Source organism: Chelonoidis abingdonii, chromosome 13 (assembly GCF_003597395.2).
Source record: "Chelonoidis abingdonii isolate Lonesome George chromosome 13, CheloAbing_2.0, whole genome shotgun sequence".
In the NCBI taxonomy this organism is placed as follows: Eukaryota; Metazoa; Chordata; order Testudines; family Testudinidae; genus Chelonoidis; species Chelonoidis abingdonii.
The window spans coordinates 12223552-12250947 of NC_133781.1; the positions used below are offsets into that span (position 1 = coordinate 12223552).

Below are 27396 nucleotides of genomic sequence, written 5' to 3' on the forward strand. Positions count from 1 at the left end.
AGCTTCTCCGATGGACTCCCTCCCCCCCGCCGTGCTGTTTGTCTCCTCAAGCAAACAGCTGTGAACATTCCAAAGCCTCGGCTCGGCTTGCTCGCTGGAGCAAAGAGCAGCTGTGTTTGGTAGCTCCAGGGAGTACCTTCCGGTTTGTTGTAGACAGGAATTCTGGGATACCTCTTAATACCCTGGAGGCCAATAACAGCGCTGGAGAGTGTCCACACCTGATGAGCAGCGCTGCATCACCAGCGCTGGATTCGCTACACCCGTAGCAGACCAGGAGTACAGCCAACGCTGCAGCCAGGGAGTTGCAGCGCTGGCTGAGCTTTGTAAGTGTGGACACCGAGTAAGTTGCAGCGCTGTAACCCCCTCACCAGCGCTGCAACTTGCAAGTGTAGCCAAGCCCTTAGTTTAAAAAAAAAATTAGAAATGGAAACTCAGACTGTGGTGAAAGATGGAACTACCTGGCTGGGCTCCCTTTTCTCCGGCTAGTCCTGTATACTTCTGGAAATGTTGAGAGGACTGATTTCACAGAACATCTGATCTATTAGAAGGCTATGGAAACCCACCCAATAAATCACCAACCCCTATATCATGGGGCAAGCTATGTGAACTAGTCTTGTTTAGAGACTCATTTGAGCTTTTAATCAATTTCCCCCGTGGGTTATATTCTGTATAACATAATGCAGAATTCAGGGCCAAATTCTCTACTCCCTTATGCATAGGACTGCACCATGACTTCAGTGGGATCACATGGGGTCTCAGGGAAGGCAGAATCATGTTTTTTGGCTGTACAGAAATCAGGATTGTGCCTGGAACCACCAAGTACAAAGTTTTTCTATCAAGGAGCTGGAAAGGTTTTGAATCCTGTTCAGTCTCCTCATCTTACTGGCTCTTATTAATTCATGGGCAGGTGTTCCTGCCTCAATGTCTCCCAGATGTCCCCTATTCTCATGCCAGCTTACCAGTCATGCTGGTCTATCTTTGTTCCCTGCCTGGGACAGGGTATCAGATACAAGGTGGATGGAGCTGATTTTCAGCACTGGATACAAACAGGCAGACAAGAACACTGCCTCCTGCAGCAGCTAAAGCAAGACTGGGTAAGATTTCAATGCACTGTAGTCTGCTCAGAGAATTGTTGCCTGCTTCCCTGGGCGCAGGCAGTAATGTCTGGGTAACTTACCTGTGTGATCGCCTGCCTACTGCTTGAAAATTTTCCATCACCATTTTCTTGACACAATATTGGGGGGTGGGAGGGGGAAGCGTCTGCTTTCCTTACATGATCCATTTTACATCAGAAAACATACAAATCAAAATGTTCCATGAGAAAAAATACCCATTTTTTGACAAGCTCTATGTAGAGTCAGTGTCTAAGCCAGGGCTGGGCAAACTTTTTGGCCTGAGGGCCACATCAGGGTTCCAAAACTGTATGGAGGGCCAAGTAGAGAAGGCTGTGCCTCCCCAAACATCCTGCCCCCCCGCCTCCTATCCACCCCCTCCCACTTCCTGCCCCCTGACTGCCTCCCTCAGAACCCCCAACCCCTATCCACACCCCTGCCCCCTGACAGGCCCCCCCGGGACTCCCATGCCTATCCACTCCCCCTGTTCCCTGTCCCCTGACTGCCCCAACCCCTACCCACACCCCTGTCCCCTGACTGCCCCCTGGGAACACCTATCCCTTATCCAACACCCCTGCTCCCCACCGCCTTACCATGCCACTCAGAGCAGCATGTCTAGCAGCCACACTGCCCGGCCGGAGCCAGCCATGCCGCCATGCTGCCCAGCAGCTGAGGCTGTGGGGGAGAGAGGATAGCAGGGGAGGGGCCAGAGGCTAGCCTCCCCGGCCTGGAGTTCAAGGGCTGGGCAGGACAGTTCTGTGGGCTGGATGTGGCCTGCGGCACGTAGTTTGCCCACCTCTGGTCTAAGGCCAAAAGGGACCACTAGATCATCTCTAATTTGACCTGTGTATAGCACAGGCCAACAGCACCCCCTAACAACCAAAATGAGACCCACAGGAGACCAGACTGTTACGTGCCACAGGAGGGAGTGAGGTGCACTCATGCTCAGGGAACCTGCAATGGCAGGAAAATGATTAAGTGAGATATACTCAGACAATCCTGGCAAGTGACCTGTACCCACATACTGCAGAGGAAGGCAAGAGAACTCCCATGTCACTGCCAGTCTGGCCTGGGGGAAAATTCCTTCCTGATCCCACATATGGTGATCAGTTAGACCCTGAGCATGTGAACAAGAACCAGCCAACCAAGCACCTGAGAGAGAGAATGTTCTGTCCCCACTCAGTGGCCTGGCCCACCCCACCCAGTTTCCCATCTCCAGCCCTGATGCTTCAGGGGAAGGAGATCAAAAAACCACCCAGAATACACCAGGGGAAATGTCCATTCCTGACCCTTGCTGGTAGGCAACTGAAGCCCTGAAGCATGAGCTTTGGGAACATAAGCCATAAACCAGAAGTGATCCCCAGAACTGCTAAGCTCTTTCCCCTTCCATCACAAGCATTCTGATCATACAGTCGCATTCATACATTTGTTCAGCCCTCTCTTAAAACTGTTTGCCCCCAAAGCTCCTGCTGGTAGGCTGTTCCAGAACCTCACACACTCCGATGGTTACAAACTGTCTTCTAATTTCCAGCCTGAATTTGTTCATGGCCAATTTATATCCAGTGATCTACCTTAAAGCAGTCTGCATCTCCAGGGGACTGGACAGACACTAACCAGCACCTGTACATCCCTCTTATCAGCTGGTGAAGATGCGCCTGGTTTGTCCCTCTGTTGCATGGACGCAACTCCCATCAGCAGCATTAACTACAGCACAGATGGCAGACTGCATATCTGCAGAAGTCTGAGGGGGTGCCCAAAAAGAAGTGGCGCCTGATGCATCCCTGCCCCCACGCTGCAGAGTGCCAACCCTGAAGAGTGGAGGTGATAGTCCTTGAAAGTGTAGCCTGAAACACCAGTTCTGCTCTCCATCTTCCATGCCGCCTCTGTGCCCTCTTTCACTCCCACAAGGGGCGCATAGCCCCCCCCCCCCCCAACCTTCCCTCACTCTCTTGGTTTAGCTGGGGGCTTTATCCTTTGGTGTTGCGTGTGCCCAAGTATGGACAGATGCTGAAGCTCTGTATTTCAGCAGTAGTGCCCAAGCTGGAATCAGGACCCCATGGTGCTAGGCCCTGCACACACATATGGTGGAGGGGAAAGGATTCCTGCCCCCAAGCTCTAGCACTCTGAGCACACAAGATGGTAAAACACTGAGAAGGAAATGAGCTTCTGGGGATGTAGGTGAGACTTACACAATGGGACAGATCCTCAGCTAGTATGAACCAGCGCAGCTGTACTGGAGTCAATATAACAGAACTACTCTCATCTCTGCCAGGTGAGGACCTGGCCCTATTCTGTCAAAGTATCCTCGGTATGGATGTGCCCGGCCTCATTTAATGGTAGAAATAATGAAAAAAAATAACCATGAACAATCCTGGCCTGTTTCCTCATTCATCTCTGTGCAGCTCCCGCGGGGGTTGGGGGTGGGGGTGTGTGGAGATTCCAGCAACCTCTGGCAGCTGCTCAGGGGGGAGATGAAGGATCCTTTCCCAGCAGACAGGATGTCAGTGCCTGAACACAACACAGGAGTGATAGAATGAGACATCCTGCAGGTGAGGGTCAGGAGTTAGGCTGTGGCCACATCCCCTTCCATGCCAGCTGGTCTGGGAGGACTGACGGGAGCACATCTTGCAGCCTAGGACAAGGTGTAGCAGTGTCATTCTTATGAGTGCTCCTCCTTTTTACCCCCTCTCCCATGCTGCAGCAGTGCTCATTAATGCTACAATACTCCTGTAAGTGTTTTTCCCCCTGAGTTGAAGGCAAAGGGAGGTATCTGCAGAGCATGGAGCCCCAGAGCCTCCAACCACAGATGAAAAGTTCACTAGGACAAAACCAGAGTTCAAAAGAGAGCTCTGCAGCCTGGTGAGCCATGCAACAGCATTTGCCTTGCAAAGGCCAGCTTTAAATCTGTCTCAGCCTGGATCACACATGCTATGAGTTAGGTGGTCTCAGTGGAATTCCTAGCGGACAATACGTACATCCCCACAATTCAGAGGCAAAAAGTCCTTGAACTTTCAGTGCAATTTCAAGGAGGGGAAAGCCCAGGAGATTACTGAGATCAATAGAGGATTTGGGTAAAACAGGACCCTCCATTGACTCCTCTCCTCTGGGCTCTCAAATCCTCAGGCTGCTGCTGGCCCAGCCCCATTAGCTATTGTTCCTATTCATTCTAAATGAAGGGGCTTTTGTCACAGAAACCCATTCGGGGTCAGCCTGCCCCTTGGTTATCAATCTGGCTCTCTCTCCTCTGTTCATTACCCCACCTCCCCTGGTACAATGGGATGTTTTCTTCTGGAGCAGCTTCCTGACACCAAGTGGCTCCCTTTGGCTTCCAACCTTGTAATGAGATGTCAGGATGTGCAAGCCCCAGACACCCACGCCCCCAAATTCCCAGTTTAACTCCTGGTCCTATCTACATTATTGCTGGTAAAAAAAAAAAAAAATCAATCAATTAGTGAAATTCTAATAGAGGCTGTAACTGGCCACCCATTAATGAAGCATCCAAGGTGTCATGTGCTGTGCATTCCCACAGACTCCTAAACTGTATGGAAAAAACCTTCCTAACCCAGAGAATGGCACAGATCAACCTGTGCAAAAGGGACTTCTGCTTCAGGGTGCCCAATGCCCCTCCATTGGGACCCAGTTCTCAGAAGGTGTCTGCTCAGCACTTCTTGCAAATCAGGCCCCTTTAAGATGCCTCAGTTTGTGACATCTCCCCCCAAATTAAGCTCCCCCCCCCCAAATCACTAGCCACTTTTGAAGATGCAGTCTGTATTTACAGAGAATAGGTCAGATCCTCCTGCCCTTGAAGTCAGTGAGTGTCTTGCCATTAACTTCAACGGGAGAACTGTGCCCACTGCCAGAAATATAACCAAAAAACCCATTTAGAGTCATATCATACAGTTGGGCTGGGGCCAGGTATGGGATGGTTCAATCCCCCAAAAAGGAGAAGTTGAGGAAACTAGTGGGTGAGTGCAAACAGGGCAGTCTGATGACAGTCTGTAAGTAACGTTAGCCCTAGTATCTGCTGTTCAGGCAAAGCAGCATGATCCAGTGCGAAGGACAAAGGCCTGAGAATAACTAGTATTGGGATCTATTCCCAGCTGTGTTTCTGACTTGCTGGACTAGCTTGGAGGACGGATTTAACCTCCCAGTGCTGCAATTCCCATCTGTGAAAAGGGGGATAATGGTGCTCAACCACCCTTGAAAAGAGTCTGAGATTTACTGATGAAACGCAACATAGCCCTGATTCAGCAAAACTCTTACACCAAGATAACTTTAAGCATGTGCTTAAATCCCATTGATTTCACTGCTCTGTAGCTCAAGCCTTATAAATCCTAAAGGCTAAAATCATGTTTACAATAAACTTCCTACATTTCTCTCCTTTTCCCTCCAAAAAAGGTTGCCTGTAAGATTTGAGAAAAAAAATTGTTTTCTGAGATTCAGCTGAAAACAAGGAATCTCTTTGAGGATATACTGTGATCAGTTCAGGAACCATCCCACAAGCACCTGCAGGATTTTATATTTCTTTTTCATTTATTTATCACATCTTCAAAAATTTATGAGCAATTTAAATGAGAAGAAGAAGAAAGTGAAACAAAGAATACACTAGCAATCAATGAAGGGGATCTGGCTATAGAATGAACATCCAGGGAAGATTAGATAATTCCAGAGTCTTTACAATCTTTCCAAAACAACGAGGAGTCCTTGTGGAACCTTAGAGACTAACAAATTTATTTGGACATAAGCTTTTGTGGGCTAAACCCCACTTCATCAGACAACTGGAGTGAAAAATACAATAGGCAGGTATATATATTACAGCACATGAAAAGATGGGAGTTACCTTACAAAGTAAGGGGGTCAGTGCTAACAAGACCAATCCAGACAAAGTGGATGTAGCTTATTTCCAACAGCTGACAAGAAGGGGTGAATATCAACAGAGGGAAAAGTACTCTTTGTAGTGCTAACGAGGGTGGATGGGCCCATTCCCAATAGTTAACAAGAAGGGGTGAGTATCAACAGAGGGAAATTTACTTTTTGTAGTGACCCAGCCATGCCCAGTCTTTATTCAGGCCTAATTTGATGGTGTCAAGTTTGCAAATTAATTTCAGGTTTGCAGTTTCTCGCTGAAGTCTGTTTTTGACTTTTTTTTGTTGAAGAATGGCCACTTTTAAGTCTGTTATTGAGAGTCCAGGGAGATTGAAGTGCCCTCCTACTGGTTTTTGAATGTTACGAGGGCTTTGGAGCTGTGATCCGGCTCCGCTCCAGCTCCAGGCAAAAACCTGCAGCTCCACTGCTCCGGAGCTGCCCCCCGCTCCAGCTCCGGGCTCCTCTCCAAAGTTCTGAATGTTACAATTGTTGATGTCTGATTTGGGTCCATTTATTCTTTTGCATAGAGATTGTCCAGTTTAGCCAATGTACATGACAGAGGGGCATTGCTGGCACATGATGGCATATATCACATTGATAGATGTGCAGGTGAACGAGCCCCTGATGGTGTGGCTGATGTGATTAGGTCCTATGATGGTGTCCCTTGAATAGATATGCAGACAGAGTTGGCAAGGGGTTTGTTGCAGGGATTGGTGCCTGGATTAGTGTTTTTGTTGTGTGGTGTGTAGTTGCTGGTAAGTATTTGCTTCATGTTGAGGGGCTGTCTATAAGGAAGGACTGGCCTGTCTCCCAAGGTCTGTGAGAGTGAGGGATCGTCCTTCAGGATAGATTGTAGAGCCTTGACACGCTGAAGAGGTTTTAGTTGGGTGTAGGTGACGGCTAATGGCATTCTGTTACTTTCTTTGCTGGACCTGTCCAAATGTTCAGAAATCCTGCCAAACCTGAGAAAGCTTTCCCCCCATAACAGAAATAAGCTTCACAGCATCGAACACCATTTGTGCTTCCTTTAAAGCCCCAGACAAGGCTTCCAAAGAGAATAGCCAGAGATTACATGAAGTTTGCTAGGGAATTAAGGATTTGCTGTTGTGGAAGGTACTCAGCTGGTGGTAGCTGGCAATACAAAACCTTATGATAACTGGATAGATTAGCTAAAACTATAAAAGAAAGGAGAAAAGGACAGAACTAAAATATAACTGAATCTGTCATGATGGCAAAATGTGTATCAATATTGCTATGTTCAGTGGAACTACAGTGTGAAACTTCCTTTGTTCTGAAGTGTAAACTTCCTGAAAAATCATGAATATTACACTGAAAAATGGTTATTTTGTATTAAAGCTGAAACAGTTGAGGTATGTACATTCACAAATATAGATAAATAGATTGTACTCTTCTAATATTTCTAACATTAGAAGTACAATATTCAGAAAACAGTGTTTATACCAAAATGCATAAATCTAGAATAGAAATATTAACAGGACTTAATCCTGAACCCCAATTAGTGCCAAACTCTGCCTCCAGATCCACGCCTTTTACCCTAAGTGAAGTGAACGGGATTTGTGCATGCACACTTGCAGTGATGCCAATTCAGATGTTTCTTGGGGAGATCAAACTCCAGTCTCCTCTCAGCCAGGACCTCATTCCTGTCCTATTTTATCCCTTCCTCCCAGAGGGACACTGGGTCTCTCTTAGCCAGGGAATCTCTCCTCTCTCTTACCCACAGTGCATGAGCTGGTGCTGCCAGGAGTTGAGTTCTCAGGGGAGTCCTCAGTGCCCCACTGTACAGGAGCAGACTCCCTGTGTGCCAGATCACAATGCTATTCACTGATTTGGCCCAGCCACCCCTCTGTCTGTATGGAGGGAAAGACGAGTCAAATTTCAGTGGCATTGTGACCACAGAGCCAGTCATGATTTTCAAGGGTTTCTCTGCAACCAGAGGACCTAAACTTTACTCTTTTTTTTCCCAAATGAAAGTTGAGTCTAATCTAGCCACATGCCTCCAAGAACTTTAAGAAAAAACATCAAAGATCACAAGACTTATGATAATATCACAAGAGTTGGCAACTGTAGAGACACACACAACCTGTGCCAATGTTCTCTCTTATGGAGACTTCACTTTTGTTCTTTCTTGATTTTGTTTTCCTTAGTCTATTACTCTGAAATCTAAAATAACAGTTATTTAAATTGAAAATACAGGTTGCTCTATATGTCTGGAAAAAACATAACAACCAGCATAAACTGCATGAAATTGATCAGAGTCGTTATATAAGACCTGCTTCCAATATCACTGAAGTCAGCTAAGTTTGTTCACTCACTTTTATAGGCTTTGTATTGGGGGCCACATTTACAAAAATATTTAGGGACTTATGATGCAGATAGATACCTAGCTGGAGTTAAATGTCTAACTTGTTCTGGCCTTTTAGGTAAATACCACTAGATGCACTTATATGCATCTTTAAGTACCTAAATACCGTGGTAAATCTTGCCCTAGGCCCATAAAGTAAGTCAGTTTCACAAATTTTAGATAAGCAATTTTCTCCGGTTACCATGTATCAGGCGTGGGTATAGATCTTGAAAATCACAAATTAAGGATGTTTATTTGCTAAAAGAGAAAAAAAAAAGTGTTATCAAATTTCTAAGCAGACCTAGTAGAATAATTCATTGTAAATATTTGTTACGAATTATAGTCTGTTTTCTATTTACAAACACATTTGTATAACTCAACCCACGCTGCAGACAGCTAAATAGTATTCATTGCAATTTTTTTATCTTCTTTGAATAATTTGAAAATATACGAGCTCTACTTCCAAGTAGCTGCTGAAGTCTAATTGCTTAGCTACATCCATACCAAATAAACAGAAGAAAAAATCCAAGTCAAGTGTTTCATGTGCAAGTGTGTTTAAAAACTCTATAATCTATGACAAACATTTCATATTAAAAGGACATTCCCACAGGCAATGAAATAATGAAGCCCTTAGTATCAGGCATTCCAGGCATGAAGATGATAGCTATTTCAACATTTGATTTACTCTCAAAGGAGAATAATAAATTCTGAAAGCAATATGCATATATTTATGACAAACTGAGGGCCCAGTCATGCAACTCGATCCTGAAAGCATAAGTGTGTTCCATTGAAATCGTTGGGGCTGGATCTAGTTTCGGGACTTTGTGTGCCTTATAAATTGCTTCCTACCAGTCTATGACCAGAATCCTGCAAAGATTTATGCATATGCCTAATTTTATACATTTGAGTAGTCTCATTGACTTCAGTGGGATTACTCCTATGTGTAAAATTACTCATGTGCATGAGTGTTTGCGGGATCAGGGCCTAAATCAGAAATTTGTGCTCCAATACCATGGTGATGGATACCGTATGAATACCTAGGTGGATGGATGATTACACAGTCAGATACAGTACTGGATAGGTTTGTCTTGATAGAAAGCCCTTATGGAAGTCTTATAGAATTTAATAGAGAATTGAGATTTTTTTAAGCTATAGAATTTTATAATTCTCTACGAAATTCTAGAAGATGATGTAAAATAGGGGTCTATAGAAATCACCCCAAACCCTATAGAATCTAATAGGATGAGATTCTTTCTATACAATGTTTAAACCATCCTATAGAAGGCGGGAGCGAGGACACAATTCTCTATTAATATATCCTATAGGATGCCTTAAACATTCAATAGAAAGTAGATCATTCATTATTAAATCCCATAGGGTTTTAGAATAATTTCGACAGACCCCATCACATTTCTCTAGAACCCTACTTCATTTCATCCTTATTTATAATCCTAATAGAGCTTCCTCCATAAAAAGAAGTGACTTCTGTGCTTGCTCTGTTTAAAACATGTTTGGTGAAGAAGTAGCTATCAACCGCTCAGGGTGAATTACAAACTGTTTTTCCCCTAAATCTGCCTGAGCTTGTGACAATAGAGAATGAGATGAACTTTTGGCTACCAAATCCACCTTTAGTCGGAGGCTGATATAAACAGGGCGGGCAATGTACCAAGTATCAGAGGGGTAGCGGTGTTAGTCTGGATCTGTAAAAGCAGCAGAGAATCCACCCACGAAAGCTCATGCTCCAAAACGTCTGTCAGTCTATAAGGTGCCACAGGATTCTCTGCTGCTTTTGCAATGTACCAGCGGCTCCGGCGAGTAGGGGAAAGGGGGTGGGGTATTCAGCGCAGCCCACGCCCCTCTCACTCCATTGGGTCACCAGCAAGGGAGGCACGACCGCCCCCCCTCGCCTGCAGAGTCCAGCCCCGGCTCTGCCCTCCGCATTCTCGTAGCTCAGGGACGCGTCCCGCTAGCTCCGTTTGGAGAAGTTTTGCTCCAGCTCCACGTGTGGCAGCAGCTGGAGGCGAGAGGGGCGGTGACAGCCGCCCCGGAGCGCTTCCCAGCCCCCCCCCGCAGGTCTCGTCGCGCCAGTTGTGCAAGGTAGCGAGCCAGAGGCTGCACTGGAGGAAGAGGAGAAGCCGGAAAGCCTGGACCTGGCTCGTCCGTGTTCCAGCTATTCCCCTGCCGGGGGGTGCGCTGGGCAGTGGCGAGCAGCGGCCGGCTTCAGTCGTGCAGGACTGTGACCCCCCTCTCCCCCATCCCCACGCCAGGGGACTGGCCGGGCGGGGGCCAGAGATAGGCAGACTGGGAACCTTGAGCCAGGGACTCCTGTAGCGACCTCGCCTCGGTGGAGACGGGATCTGTTCGCGTCCGGCTACCCGCCTGCGGACGATGCCCTGAAAGCACACCCTTAAGAGACCCGGGGGCAGGGGGCAAACAGTCCGACCCCTCCCAGCTCCAGGCAAGTGACGATTCGCCCCCCTGGTCGCTGCTGACTCGGTCCCGGGGGCCGCCACCTTAGCATGCCGGGGGCCGGGCTAGCATGGCAGGAACGGGCCGCCTGCCCCCCGCCGCCTGCCCGAGCCTCTGCCCCGCAGCGTCTTCCAGGAAGTTCCTCTGATTGCTCATGTCCTGCTCATGTCCCTCTACGCTCTTCTACTGCCTGGCCGAGCGCTGCCCCAGCCTGCCCGCGCCCCTGCTGCCTCCGCGCCCAGAGCAGGCGCGGCGGGCGGCGGCGGGTGGCTGGAAGCCGGTGTCCCCTCGCTGCCCAGCTGGCGCCGGCGGCCCGGAGGAAGCGGCCGAAGCAGCCGCGGTTGCGGGCCCGACGCGCCCGGGGCGAGGGCTGGTGTCGGGGGCGGCGGGGAGCCCCCGGGCACGCTGGCCCTGCTGCTGGGCGAGGGCAGCAAGCGGCTGCCGCAGGCCATCATCGTGGGCGTGAAGAAGGGCGGCACGCGGGCGCTGCTGGAGTTCCTGCGGGTGCACCCCGACGTGCGGGCCGCGGGGGCCGAGCCCCACTTCTTCGACCGCGGCTACGAGCGGGGCTTCGCCTGGTACAGGTACGGGACAGGGCGGGGGACGGGGGCTGGGAGGGGGAGTTACCGAGGGGTCCTGCTTCCGCCCTGATCCCCAAAGACACCCCTCAGAGCCCTGATCCCCAAAGACCCCTCATAGCCCCCAGCCTGGATCCCCAAAGATGCTCCTAGCCCCAGACACACCCCAGCCCTGATCCCCCAAGACACCCCATAGCCCTGATCCCCAAAGACCCCTCAGAGCCCCCAGCCCTGATCCCCAAAGACCCTCCAGAGCCCTGATCCCCAAAGGCCACTCATAGCCCCCAACCCCGATCCCCAAAGACCCCCTCAGAGCTCTCAGCCCTGATCCCTCAAGATGCCCCTAGCCCCAAACACACCCCAGCCCTGATCCTCCAAGATCCCCCATATCCCTAATCCCCAAAGACCCATCAGAGACCACAGCCCTGATCCCCAAAGGTGCCCCTAGCCCCCAAAACAGCCCAGCCCTGATCCCCCAAGACACCCCATAGCCCTGATCCCTGACTCTCAGAGGCCCCCATAGCCCCCAGCCCCGATCCCCATAACCCCTCCCAGGCCTTGATTCCAATAGCCCCGATCCTCATACCCCCTATAGCTCTGATCCCCAGACACCTCCTCCCCCCAATTCCTGTAGCCTCTCCAGCCCCCCAGTTCTGATTCCCAGACACCTGTAGCCCACCAGCCCTGATCCTTGAAGACACCCTATAATCCCCACTCCAGCCCTGATCCGCAAAGACACTCCTCAGCCCCATAGTGCTCCCTCCAGCCCTGATTCCCAAGCGCTTCCCAGTCCTGATCCTCAAAGTTTCCTCTGCCTCTCCAACCTCCATAGGTTTCGGAACATCCCTTCCCAAATCCCTGCCAGGATCAGGTCATGGAACATGATCAGCAATGTCTCATGTGTCCACCCTTGCATCAGTGAAGGGGAAACAGGGTGTGGGAGAGAAGAGGGGAAATAGCATTTATCCTAACCCCGTCAGCGCAGGGAGCCCAGCATGTGGGGAGGCCACAGCAAAAGTCATTTTATAAGGAGGGACAATCAGCTCTTGAAATGGCCTCCAAAGTTTTCAACCACTTATAGCATGTGATTCATTTAGTGACTGGCTCGTTTTCTTTGTAAGGGTTCTTTAGTGATTAAAACAAACAAGAAAGCAACAGGCATTCATACCCCCTCCTCCTCCTTATTAAGGAAGGGAAGTACCATGTCAGGATGTTTAGGAATTGTTGGGTGTTTTTAAGGTATATTTTGAAGGCTAAGAGCAAGTCTACTCTACAAAACTAAGTTGACCTAAGTTGCATCCAGGTATAGCCACTGCAGTAATTGAATCAGTTTTACATGTCCACGCTACGCTGCCTGTGTCGTCCGTGTGTGTCCTCACCAGGAGCTCTTGCCCTGATTTAACTGCCAGAGTGGGGCATTGTGGGACAGTTTCTGAAAGGCAGCAGCAGTCTACAGTGACACTGTGTTGACCTAATTACATCAGCATAAATGCTACCTCTTCGCAGAGGTGGCATTATTATGTCGGTATAGTGGGTGAGTTACATTTTTGTGTAGATACTTACAGGGTTAGGTGGATGTAAGCTGCCTTATGTCAACCTAGCTCTGTAGTGTAGACCAGGTCTAAGTTGATAACAAACTATATTTTGAAAGTCTGGCTCAAGGTACTTATCAGTTGTGTTTTTCTGCTGTGATGATCTAAAAGATTTAACTCAGCATTTCACTTGATTTTTTTGTGTGTTTGCAACTTCCATGTACTTAACTTTACACACACGCTGGGATTGCTCAAGAGTGTAAAATTGAGCAGGTTTACAGGATCAGGGCCTAAATCACTATTGTCAGTGGAAATTTGGCTGATAATTTTAGACATCATCCTGATACGAACATTTCTTTAGATGATCTTAAAAAACAAGACTTGTTGCAAGAAAACTGAACTTTTTGTTTTTAAAAAATGTCTTGTGGGAAAACTAAACTGCTTGTGGATGAAAGCAGATGAAAACATAGGAATATACTTCAGAGCCCTGCCTTTGTTCGATTTTTGTTTTTTGTAGACTGCCTGGCTCATCTTTCTTTTTAAGAAGGAAAAATATCATGCGGAAGAAAGCCTCAGAATTCCCTTAAATTTGCTGTTGTATTTGTAAAATCAGGTAGTATATCTCTGTGAAAATGAGATAAGATTGTATTTGAAAGTAAACAACTGACAGCGTGGAAACAAATATGCTATCAGGTATTACAAAATCAAGCAAATAAACAACCCCTAAGAATCTAGTCTTTAAAATTTATTTCCTCCATTTAAGTATAAGGAAAGCTATATGTTTCACTCATATAATTTTGGGCAATCTGATAATAATAAGAATGTCAGTGGTAGTAATTATCCATAAATAGCCATGAACAAAGTCAGGAAAGAAAGCAAATGTTGTTAAAGTGTCTTTGTTTTATGGTTTTGTTCAAGTAATTAATTTTTCATTTGCAGGAAAAGAAAGTAAGTGTGAGCGCTTGACAATGTGAAAAGAGAAATTAAAGCCATAGGGCAATACTTCTAGTGTTATTAGTTAGATTTTTTTTTCTGTTGTGTTGTAGTAATTTAAAGTTGTGTCCTCTGGCAAGTTCATATGAAAACGACTTGTTGGATCTAAGAATAGATTGTCCTCCTTTTGCGCAATAGAAATATTGGGTTTTTGCATCCGACAAACAAGCAAAAAAGAAGGGACTTGAAGTCACTTTAGAACTTGTATCTAATTGTCATTTAACTCTTACTAACGTTTTAGTGGAGGGTGGTATTTGGTTAAGATTGTGATGACTGACTATACTGAAATTAGCAGTATCCTCATACAGAAAGTCAGAGTCTAGCCCGAGCATTTGTGCAATATATTTTTGCAAAGGGAAAAGACCACCGTACTTCCATATATCGCACTGGATAGAATGCACCTTATTTTCTCAGATTGCAGGATGCATTTTTTTCTGAGAGTAAAGATTTCCTCTTGGGAGAGCTGAAGCTGTCTACAAAATGATATTTTCAGTGTGTGCTTATCCAATTTTCCATGCACTGACCCTATATCAGAAAGGAAATATTAAAAACAAATCTGAAAACCTCAAGAACTTTAATCAACTCTTGACTTTGAAAAATAAACACATGGCTTTGGGAGAGGGTCTGCCATTATTTATGGTAGGTAATTCAGGAAGTCTTTTCTTTGAGAATGGATTCCTTGATTCATTGCAGAGGAGATGGCACTCTGGGTTGGCCCAATCCTGGAAATCTTGCCTGAGCAAGGAATACAGAATCGGAGCATATGTCAGTGACCTACATTGTTGCACAATATATTTCTTAGTGTCTGGGGTTTAATTTTCAAAGAGTTTGGGCTTGATTTGGTAGCTGTTGCCCATGTGAGTAGTTCCCCTTCAGGCTCTTCATGTAATCACAGTGTTATACCATCTGATACTGGAGTGTTTACATTAATTGCTTCACTTTGTTTGCTGTTTGATGTGTTGAGTTTCACTGTTTTGCTATTAGCTCTGTGGAGACTGAAGTACAGTGAGATCTTTGTATGGGGCTATTCATTACTAGGGGCCCAATCCTGCAACCGTTACTCATGTGAGTAATCCGTACTAATGTGTAGTTCCAGAGATGTCAGAACTGCAGGATCAAAAAGTCGGTAATCAGTTAAATGGTTCTGTTTAAAAACATTACTTAAAAAAATCTTTGCATTCGTTTGTCATGATCTTTGAGTAGAACTGAATACTGGGAATATCACCATATGTTTGCTAGTATCTCTTGATTGCTTGTCTTTGGAATCACCATCTTAGGTTTCAGATTTATTTTTATTTTCAAGCAGGCAGACTAAACAGCATCATTACAGGATATAAACATTTTAGTTCACTTTCGGTGGCCTTAGGGAATCTCCATGGGCACTGAATGCTTTATCTAAAATGTAACAAAAAGGGCTAGGATCTTTACATTGAAATGAAAAAGACTTTAGGTGCTAATATTCATAGATGTTTATTGACAGCAGCAGCTAAATAGCAGGCTTAAGGGAAGAGAGGGGATCAGTGGATTTTACATGTTTTATGAAGTTGATGTGTGTGGATTCTTGAGCGATCGTTCAAATTAAACTGTGTATTGTCACAACAGTGCCCCTCACAGGCTGAGAAGAGAGAAGCAATGTTGACCACAGAGGAGCTAAAGGGAGAACATCTATTTGGAATAAAACACGAGCTTTAGTAGCTGTTGCATGTTATCATGAGATCCTTTTAATAGGGACGTAAGTGTTTGGAGAGGCTGATACCAGAAGTAAAGCAAGGTCAGATTATTTTTTAACCGATTAATTAAATTGTAATGCTTGTAGGATAGCAGACTCTTAAGGCAAAGAACTTGTAGCAAAGCTCTGTGCTAATAAGTGAAAGTCTCAACACCTACTGTGGTTCCAGACAATAAATGAAACCGATCTAAAATGCTGTATGTTAAATCAAGTGGAATAATCACCTCTCCTCTTAGACTGCATTGCGTCTGTTTAAAAGGCAGCTCGCCTACAGTGAGCTTTATTTAAAAACAATCTCTGTGATTGTATTTGGGAGGTGTGACACCTACATGTGTATTTGCATGTGGTTTGAATATCAAGGGAAGTTCAGTGCCTACAACAGCTTTCTCCATTTCAGTTTTGCGAGTACTTAGTTCATAAGGGAAGGAAGGAGGGGAAACAGCCCACAGTGGTCTCATTGACTTTAAAACACAGAAATCTCTGCTCTGGTCCTGAACAAGTCTATTGAGTTGACAGAGTTCAATAGCAGGTGAGCCTGTGTATTAATAGAGCTGAGCCACCATCCCCTCTACCCAGCACATGACTGTATACAGCCTGGGGAAAACTTCAAGTCTTTGGGGTTAATGCAGTCGAGTAAGAAATGTCTGAAAAAAAATACGTGTTTGTTGATGGTAGTGTGAGCCTCGCTGTTTCTCTCTGATCTTTGTTAGCTGTGCACCGATTCAGTCGCCCGTCGGAATGTCATTATGCTGTCAGTCACACAGGGAACGTTTATTTCATATGTTTTAATCTCCCTGCCTTTGTAATGCTGCTGCCACTTGCACTAGAGAAAAGTTGAGCTAATGTCATTAGGCTACAGCGTTCTGCAAGAGATAAGATTACTCAAGGTTTCTCTGTCAGTCTGGGAGTTTCCCCCCTGATGCCTCTAGACCTAGGAAGTTCCGTGTCCTTGTATCAATATCCTCTTGTTTTATTTGTTTTTTTTTCTTCAAGGCAACCAGTAATGCTTGAGGGTCAAAGTGAGCCGGGAGTTGTTCAGTTCCTGGAAAGAATGGCAGGAAAAAGCAAGTTCATAGCAGCTGGGAGCAGCTGTAAAGGACCTTCTTGTGCAGTGAGTTTCCCAGCCCCTGTGCCTCAAGCCTGGATTCACACAAAGAGTCTGAAATGAAATCGGAGCCTCCAGGACTCTGGAGGTCAGCCGCTATTGCGAGGTCGTATGGCCAGAGCTCATCTGGACAGCAAAGTTCAGAGGAGCGGAGTGGGAGTCATTTGCCACTCGTCGAGTGACCAGAAGAGAGTATGCATTTTGGGTAGGGTGGGAACGCTTGAAAAAGAACTAGCGCAATGAATGAGAACTATGAGCAGCCCAGTTGGCCCAACCATCATGAGTAAAATACTGCAGAGCAAACTACTTGATGTAAACACCAAAAGCCCTCTTCTCTCTGAGGGGAGGTGCGCTAGCAATTGTGAGCCACAACCATCCTCAGTCATATCACTATGCCTGGTAGGGGAGACTTTATGTACCGTACAAATTTCCTCAGGGTAAATGAGATTTTTCCCCTTCGTCACGCAGCTTGGCTGACAAAGTCTTTGGTTTCTAGATGTTGATGTGTCCCCCACGATACTGGAACTGTGAGCCTTTATGTTGTTTGTATTCTCTGCGGCTAGATAATTATATTTGGGCATTCGCTTGATCTTGATGCTTTTGGTTTTTTAATTCCTGGTTTATACCCCCCCGCCCCCGTGTGTGCTTGTTGTCAGAAGCTTGGCCGTTAAAGTGGATTTAAGCTTTCCAATCCTTGTGTTCAAGGACAGAGTCATTATTTTTTGGCTGTTTTTTCTGTTCCAAGAGATGGTTTTTGTTGGGGAGGCTGGAGTTCAGGAAAGCTTGTTTACATAAAGCCACAGCTTTAAATGTTTTGGGAGAGGTGCCTCGTTCTATGAACTCTGCTTCTCCCAAACACACTTGACTTGATGACAGTGTTGCCTGCAGATTGTAGAAGTGACTTTGCAACCTGGTTATAGTGAGCTTAGGCTGTGTAGGGAAGACAGTGGGAGAGAATGAGAATCCTGAATTATGTATTTGTGTTGTAGTAGGGCCTACAAAGCCCAGGCGTAGACCCATCGTGCACAGTGCTGTACAAACAACAAAAAACGGTCCCTGCCCCAAAGAGTTTACAGTACGAGACAAGAGACAACCAGTCAGACAGACGGGGGAGTGCAGTGAGACAGTGTTGGCCAGTGTGATGGGCAGTGGTCCAAGCACACCAGCTGCCTACTTGTGGAGATTTGTGTAGGCCTCATGGCAAAGGAGAGTTTTGAGGAGATGTCTGAAGGAGGTTAGTAAGGTCACTCTGTGGCCATTTAAAGGGAGTTCCTCAGTCTGAGGGACAGCCGGGGGGACAGCACAAAGGAGCTTGTTTGAAAATTTGACACGTGGGCGATAGAAGCTGGCGTCATCGAATGCAGCATAAGATGATGAATGGAGTCAGAGAGGGGAAGTATTGTTCAGTGGTTCAGGTGCTCGCCTGGTCTCAGGGGACCAGGTTCAGTTCCCTGCTCTACCATAGACTTCCTGTTTGACCTTGGGCAAGTCACTTAGCTGCTCCGTGCCTCAGTTTCCCACCTGTACCGTGGGGATGATAGACCTGCCCTGTCTCACAGGGGTATTGTGAGGATAAATACATAAAGATTATGAGGTGCTCAGATACTGTGGTAATGGGGGCAGAGTCATAGACATACCTAAAACAGGGAATCTGGTCATTGGATTTCCTGTTACAGACTGACCATCAGGTTAGTGAGATATTTATCTGTGGGCAAAACACCTTCACTGTGAGGAAAACCCTACACATGCTTCTGTAGCTGTGGAGCATCCTCTGGCAGTGAACCTGCGGGGATGGGGTTGGGTCAGGAGAGCTGTGCAAAGGGGATTACCTTGCACATGATGCAGGGCTCCATGTCCTTTAAAGGGCCAGATCCACCTGTATGTTCCAGCTGCCTTGAGCCACTCTTAAGATACAAAGCACCCATAAACCTGCTCTGACTGTCCAGTAAAACCAGATTTATGGCTGCTTTGCACTGCCGGAGTATGTCGGTGAACTTGGCCCCCAGTTCACAATATTGTCTGCGTGGAATGTCTTGATTAGGGCAAAGGCTGACTAGTTAAGAGAGTGAATAGACAAGTCCTCAGAGAAAGCTGAAAGAGACAAGTCCCTTCTATCAAAATCCTCTCCATAGCCTGTTTCTTACATCTGTACAATCTGACTTTACTTGGGAACTAGCTTTTTTCACCTCTCTTCACTATGTGATGTAGAGCGCCATCTAGTGTATACACATGGGGAAGATTTAAAAAGCAACATTGATTCTACATACCCAGCACCCAGTGGGACCCAAACTTATTTTGGGTGGTTAATTTTTGGGGGATAAACCAAAGGGGTTTTGTTTTGTTCAGCTATGTTCAAATAAATATCATCTTTGATTTCTCGCCTGTGGGGAGGCTGAAAAGATACGGAGTCCCTTTCATTTCTAGTCATTTAGGATAACTCGTCGTTATGAACAGGAGGAGGTCTGTGACAGGGCCAAGTTTTCAAAAAACTCAGTTCCCATTTAGGCACCAGAATGAGCAGTCGGATGTTTTTAAGTGCTCTGCAGCCAATAACTCCCACTATGACCCTTACAACCAGGCTTTCAGTGCTGAGCTGGGAGCTCTTTCAGAAGTGTGGCCTCATGTCTGGCTACCTAAATGGGAGTGGAGCTCTCTTGAAGACTCCATCCTGTTTGTGGATTCTGAGCAGTATTGAGAATTGGGCTCTGTACATCAAAGACTTTGTAGGCAAAAGTCCCAAGGCCCAGTCCCTTGGAAATCAGCTTTGAAATGCTATTTGGCTGTTATGAGAAGGGATTACTCCCATTTTCCTGCAATTAAGACTGAGGGTATGTCTACACAGCAGCAGAGCTGTGTAATTTCCCGCTTGAGTAGACGTGCATGAACTAGCTCTGCTCAAGCTAGTGCTCAAGCCCCAATGGCATGCGTGACGGCTTGAGCTAACCACCCGAGAATGTACCTTGGGGGCTGGGCAGGATCATATTCAGACAGCTAGCCTGAGGGCATGTCTACACGATGGAGATAGCGGTGTATACTCGGGAGGTTGTGTCAACATCGGTCAGTTCCCAGCTGCTGTGTAGACATATTCGGAGTGGCACGTTTTAAAAGCATGCATGAAGCCAGCGTAACAGTGATACACTTAGAACCAGCTACTTATTAAAAATGGAGGTATCTTTGATCTTGCAAACTCTTACACAAATATCCCATACATAGGCCAGTAGTGCTGCTGCCCTCAGGGGGACTTTTGTGAGTAATTGTATTGAGCCTTTGGTCCCTGGGTAGAAACCTGGCTCCATTGAGACAATGACAAAACTCCTAGTCACTTCACTGGAGCCAGGATTCATCCCCATATCTTTTGAAGCATAATAAGAAATTAAGCGTATGGGAGTAGTTAGTTTCTTTCCAAAGAGCTCAGAAGAGGGAAAAAGTGATGAGAAAACCTGAGAATAAAAGTGTTCTCCAATCTCTCTCTCATGTACACATTAACACTTCTTAGCTACTAATTACACTTTTCTTTCCCTTGAGAATATAGGAGTAACCCAAACTGTTTGCATGCTGAAAGAGGGTAAGGGGAGAAGAGGTGATTGTTATGGTCATAAATCTTAGCAAATTCTCATTAAGTACCTTTATTATGGAAGGGAAGTGGATTAGGTTGCAGCTGTAGTTACATTCCTGGGGCCAACCCTATAGCACTTTCTCGCATAAGGAACCCAAAGTAAATCAGGGAGACTATTCATGTGGGTAAGGGCTGCAGGATTGGACTCTTGCGGTTTACTGCTATGCTCTCTAGCTTCCTTACCCCAGATATCCCATTTGTTTCCAGCCCTCTTGGCACTAATCTTCCTTCAGGGAAATTCAGTAGTTATGCAGAGATTTCATACAGTTTGTAAACTGAGGGACCTGATCCTGCAAGCGTGACTCTTTTGAGGAGTCCTTACTCATATGAGTAAGTCTGTTGGCTTCAGTGGGGTCTCCTCATGTGAGTAAACTCTGCAGGATCAGGCCTATAAATAGAGATTAAATGAATACTTTGGGGAGGGGGTTCTAATTATTCTTAGTCTTTCTATTTCATCAACAATGTGATTCTGCAAGAAGAAAGATGCATATTTTTGTTCCTGCTGAGGTCCTTGCTTTCTTTTCTTTGCGAAGAAGTTTATAAAATAATGTTCCTGTTGCAGCACGATCTGTTGCAGTGATACCATCTAAAGTTCCCCCAGTCTCCCGCATTCTACAATACTGGTTTAAGTATCAGAGGGGTAGCCGTGTTAGTCTGAATCTGTAAAAGCAGCAGGGAATCCTGTGGCACCTTATAGACTAACAGACATTTTGGATCATGAGCTTTCGTGGGTGAATACCCACTTCGTCAGATGAATGTAGTGGAAATTTCCAGGGGCAGGTAGCTTGCTTGGTAGCATATATATACCTGCCCCTGGAAATTTCCACTACATTCATCTGACGAAGTGGGTATTCACCCACGAAAGCTCATGATCCAAAATGTCTGTTAGTTTATAAGGTGCCACAGGATTCTCTAATACTGGTTTAGTAATAAAGCCTAGGACACTGCAAGAAGGAAATTCCACCCTTCGCCCTGTGGGATGCTTTGGAAGCCAGAGAGAGGCTGCATTCATTTGGCATTGATTTGTTGTTTAGATGTTTTTGATGCTGTACTGCAGAGGTGCCAGAATGTTGCTCTTTCAAGGTTGACCATGCTGGGAACTTGACACCTTATTTGCATAAATTGCTGCTGATTGCAGATGCCCCATATTTAACACAGATGCAGCCTATGGTGGCTATGGTGCCCAGCATGCAATGCAACATCTGGGTTCCATTGGCCTGCCACGACAATCTGAGATGTGAAGGTCCGCACCTCCACGTGAAAGTAGGGAAAGGGGAAACTAATGGCAGCATTGTAGAACTCTGCAGATCTTGTGTGACCTGTTATCTACATCTTTATGTGCCCAGTTCTAGACTGTAAATCAGGATCTGAATGATCAGGCTGAATTTTCAGTTTGACAGGCCTGATCTAACTCGCACAGGAGTCTGGGGGGAATCTTCCTATTGATTTTGATGGAAATTTCACAGAATCATAGAAATCGTAGAATTCTAGGACTGGAAAGGACCTTGATAGGTCATCTACTCCAGTCCCCTGCACTGAGGCAGGACTAAAAATGATCTAGACCATCCCTGACAGGTGTTTGTCTAATCTGTTCTTTAAAACCCTAAAAAAGCATGCTGAAGAACTGTTTGCTTTAATTTCCTCCACGGCATATGCCTTTTAAATACTTGCCTACAGCAGCAATTTCAGTTAAGTATAACACCTGGTAATAAAAGATTTCAGTTTTTAAACGGTTTTTCTAATTTCATCATTAATACAAACACAGTCTTCCAATGTTTCTTCAGACACAATGTCTTTTCTTTCTAACCTCTGCCCCAGTCTCTTTATATATAAACCAGTTCCCTGCTGCAGGCATATCTAAATGAGATTTTCACTGGTTAGGATTCATGGGTTTCTTGCTTTCTTCTATCTTTTGATCTTTCTAATCGGTTGGGGGAAAACATTTTATAAAGCCTATTTGCAATGTTAAAATTCAGGTGCTTAAAATTCAAGTTCCTCCTCTTCTGATTGTAGCAAAAGTTTGTAGTTTTAATTGCTTCAGTATTCTTGGTTTATTTTCTTCCTGAATCTTTAACTTTCTATAATGGTCTCTAGGAAGCAGGAGAGGTTCTGTCTGGTTTAAGGAAGTGGCATGCGTTCTGGCTTGACCCACATGCTATTTACCTAGTGAAGTAGAATGGGGCTTTGCTTGGATAGAACCCAGATCTGAAAGGCCATGTTCGGGCTGGCTGGGTGCACCACACAAAACCAGGTAGGAAACTGCACAGTGGAAAATGTCCAGCTGGAATTCTGGCTGAAGAGCTTCAGAGGGGCTCTGTCTCAGGTCCTCCATAACAAGAGCCACAGAGCTTCATTCTGGGCTAGGGCCTCAGACGCAGGGGTCATGCTCTGTGTAAGCACGCTCCCTGAAGTGACAAGAGCTGTGAATAGGGAAATGGGGCGGGTGACATGTTAATGCTTCTTTCGCTGCATAGTCTCTGTGAGCCGGGTTCTCTGTTCAGCCACATTCCTGCAGTCTCACTGGCTACAAATGTGCATCCTAACTCATAATGCTCTTAATCCATTTTAGACTTAAAGGGAATGACAACAGTTTTCAATGGTTCATTCCCCCAGGAGAAGTATTATTGATGAGTAAACACCAAGAGTGGCTAAAACTTCTACCACTTTGAAAGTCTGTCGGTTGTAAAGAGGCACCATCATGTGGTTTAGATTTCGAGGTTAGCTGGTTTGAGGTTTTTTGATGTTTGTTACACCAATCTAATAACGAACAGAAAAGTACCTGGACCAAATTGTTCAGTCTTTCCAGTAGATCAAAATATCCATTGATTTCAAGCCCAGGGGAGTTCCTCCATGCAGACACCATTCATCAAAGGTTTTGTTGGGGCAAGTACGTGGGAAAGAGTCTGGTGAACCAGAGGGTTTGATTTCAGTGAGAGTTTTGCTTATGCTGGGATTGCAGTTTGGCTCTGTATGATACAGTTTGATTTTTCCGTAATTTCAGTAAAAAGGATTTTGTTTGTAATGTTTAAACATATTCCTCTGCAATGTGGGACATTCAAACCCTACATTACTGGGGAGAGCTGGTGGAAACATTTTCAGCAGAGCAGTTCTTCGTTAGAGAAGGCTGCTTCATTGATATTGAATTTTTTTGTGGGAACGTGTTGATTTTCAATGAAATTATCGATGGGAAAGTGTTGAAACAAATCACTTTGACATTTATTTTTTGATAATGTAAAAAGCATTTTGTTTCAGGTGTATCATTCCATTTTGTTTCATTTCAACTTTGATATTATCTTAATTTCAATTATATTGAATATGATATAATATACTATTTAATGCCATAATGTTTCAACATTACCAAACTGAACTGTTTTGACTGGGCCCAGATTACAGTTTTTTTGGTGTTTCTGTTCTGTGAGAAATTTTGACTTTTTGGTCCAGTTTGGAACAAATATGAATTTTCAACTGTTGGACTTTCCCGCAGGACAGAAATTCCAGTTACCGATGAGCTGTAATACTTGGTAGTGAAGGAAGACCAGGACATGAAACTGAGGGTGATAAAGGGCAATGCCAACCAGTTTGGCTTCACTCTCCAGTCAGTGCAAAATGTTGAATGTCAACAAACCCCACGTATACGAGTGAATGGGATGTTTTAAAGCCCTTTCAGATTTAATGAACTGCAGTACCCTTGGCTCAAGTAGGGCATTGTTTTTCTTCTATATGGGGACAAATTCTCCCAATCTGCATACTGTCCCACTGGATACAAGGGCTAGTTTGCACTCACAAAGGGCCCATGCCAACTGCCAGTGAAGTTAATGGAAAGAATCCTGGTGACTTCAGTGGTTGCTGGATTGGGTGGTGTTCAGGTCCGTGGAGCCTGTGTCCCGCCATCGCAAGATGAACTGAGATCCACGTGGAAAACCTTCAGAACGCAGGGATATGCAGAGTGAGGACTGACTCCTATGTGCTGTTCCCTGCTGTCTCCCTTGCCTTCCCGATCTGTTCCAAACCCCTCTGCAGTGGGCAGGTGGCACACAGCTGGAAAAAGACAGCATTAACTCCTAGAAAGGAGCTTTCCTGGAGGATAGTGCTGTATGGGGTTCTTTTTGTTCTGTGTTTGTATAACACCTAACCCAATAAAGTCCTGATCCACAACTGAGGCTCCTGGGAGCTACCACAATAGAAAGAATAAGTAGTAACTGTAGTGACATGTTAACCTTTGTGCAGGAGACTGGAAATCTGTTTCCACTCCCCTTCAACAATGATAATGACTTTCCCATTGCAGATAATACTTTGTCCATTAGATGTTCAAAGTACCGCATGGACATTGACTAATGAATCCTCACAGCCAATCAGGTAGCTGGATTATGATCATCCCCATTTTACAAATGGGCAAACTGAGGCAGAAAGGTACCTTGACTTGCCCACAGTCACCCAGTGAGTCAGTAGCAGAGCTGGGATTGCAACACAGGACCTCTTGATGCCCAGTTCTGTGTTGCCACTTGTTAGGCTCTTGTTGTGGAGATGAGTTAGGAGAGCACTAAGGAAAATCCAGGTACAAGAAGTGGTGGGTGGGGTTCTGTGGGGCAGGGACTTTCCAGCAGGGGGCTCCCAGTGTGTTGTCGGAGGCACCACCTTTCATTCTACAAATGAAATTTTGGTCCTTACTCTTGAGGTTGTTCAAAGTTCTCCTGACTCTTCTTACATGGTGTCAATCCTGTCATCTTGGCTGAATGCCAACTCAGGTAATTCTAGTCTCCATCCCTAAAAACTGACCCAGTGGTTTCCATTGACTATGATATCCCTTCTTCCCCTTTCACAAACTGATGGGCAGTGTGTTACTGGCATCAGCTGATTGCTGGATTCCAGCCCAGGACTAGTTGAATTTCAGGGTGAGGAAGTGATCCTTTGCCTATAATCTGCAAAACAACGTGGGATCCTTGTGTAAGAAAAGCTCTATGTAGTGGCAAGGGATGATGCTAATGTTCTAGCCGAACCCTGGCCTCTCATACGGCGTGAATATTAACATTTATTTACACTCATTTCCATGGGTTTTCTCAGTGTAGCATCTGAATGATGGTGACTGTTAAACAATCAGGACAGTTCACATCCTCCAGAAGGAAGAACTAAAGCCAGCTGTCATCATACTGAGTGCTCAGTGCTGTGTCCACTGCATCTGATGTTGTATTGGGCCACAAAAGCAGGTTGGTCTTTCAACTCTGATCACACGGTGAATGGGCATGGGCTATGTGTGCCACTTGTACAGCTGGGGACAACACGACTTATGGTTTCAGCAGGTCACCTCGGAGACATCTGAATCTCTTTGTTGAGTTGCAGCTGCTATGTCGCTGATTTGATGTGTATATATATTGTATTAGCATGAGAAGGCCCCAGGTGAGAGCAGGGCGCAATTGTGCTAGGTGCTGTGTCGACATATAGAAAGATGCAGCTCTGCCCTAAAGGGCTCATGCTCTAATGAGACAAAGAGCAGCTGCAAGGTGGGGAAAGGGTTACGTTCCCAAGGGGACTGACTGGCACTCTGTGCAGTGGTGGGGCTTCTTGTGAGCATGCTCCTTTTAGATACAGTATTTTTATCACCAGAATGGAGCTTTAGCAGATTTCCGAGTGTGTGTGTGTGGGGCTGGGTGTGGGAGGCTGCTTGGGTTGGACGTGGGGGACTGGAAGGGGGGGCGAGAGAGGGCGAGGGGAATGAGGGAGAAGGGCAGTGAGAAGGGGGGGCAGGGTAAAGGGGAACCAAGAGCCAATGTGATACAGAAAAGAAGGGGTGGAAATCCAGAGTCTTGACTTTACGAGTTGAGGGGCAGGGCTGGCACGGAGCGGTGAGAGCTCCTCTTGACCCCTGCACCCCGTGAGGAGAGGAGGCCACTGGCCCCAGTGATATGGTACAGGAGGGCTCCGTGCCCTTGCTGTGGTACAGGAGGGCTCCGTGGGAGGTGGTACAGGGGGTGGTACAGGAGGGCTCCGTGCCCTTGCTGTCGCTAGCTGCTTGGGAAAGGTGCTCTGGAAGTCTGGGGATTTCCAGCGCAGGTGACTGTGGTGGGGATTAGGGAAAGGACAAATCCAGAGCCTGCAGGAGCGAGAGAGAGGAGTGTTTCCCTCACCCAGCGAGATCCTCTCTCTGGCATCCCCTCCTGGCCATGCCAGATGAGAGAGGCAGCCAGATCCCTTGCTTGGAAAAGGCTAGAACAAAGAAAACAAAATCCTAGCCACATACATCATGTTTTTCATCGCAAATGCCCTGTGCTTGCTGTGACGGGTTGGACCCTTCCATCCAGGGTGCCACCTGCTGTGCTGGGGTCCCACTGAGCCCACCCATTCCACCAGCCTAAGATTCTTTATCCTGTCCTTGCTCTGCCAGGCCCTCAAGCCTTGTCTGGCACACACAGGTAAGGCCACACCCAGCTGCAGACACAGACTGAAATCAGCTCTGGGGATTTTCCCAGCACTCACATGCACACCTCCTTTGGGGTGTAAACCCAAAATATTGCCTTGCGCTATATAGAGAGATGTGTACTGTGCAAGCTCATAAAAATTACCCCCTCCCTCAATGCGAAGGGAGATATGCACAGCTTTTTGCCTCTCTCCCCCGCATTATGAATTGCACAAACTGGGTTTTGAAATAAATAAAAGCAAGTTTATGAACTACAGAAGGTAAATGTTAAGTGATTATAAGGGATATCAAACAGAAGAAAGCAGATTACTGAGCAAATAAAACAAAAAACACAACCTAAGCTTAATTCACTAAAGGAACAGGTTACACGTAATTTCTGTCGATAAATGTTGGTTTAGGCAGGTTGCAGAGTTTCCTCAGCTTAGAGTTCCAGTTATTTCTCTTCACAGGCTAGACCCTGTCTCAGCCTGGATTCAGCCCTTGCCTTTCCCCAGCTTAGTTTCTTTGTTTCTTCAAGTGCTTTCAGCAGTCTTCCTTCTTGGGCGAGGAAACAATGGAGAAGAGCCCTGATTGACTCACTTCCCAGCCTTAAGTAGGATTTACATAAGGCAGGAATCCTTTG

The 27396-nt window shown here is 46.0% G+C and overlaps 1 pseudogene; it reads left to right on the plus strand.

Annotated features, from left to right (window-relative positions):
• Positions 1-10134: 10134 nt before the first annotated feature.
• LOC116832281 (heparan sulfate glucosamine 3-O-sulfotransferase 3A1-like) overlaps positions 10135-27396 on the plus strand; it is a 79696-nt pseudogene continuing 62434 nt past the window's right edge.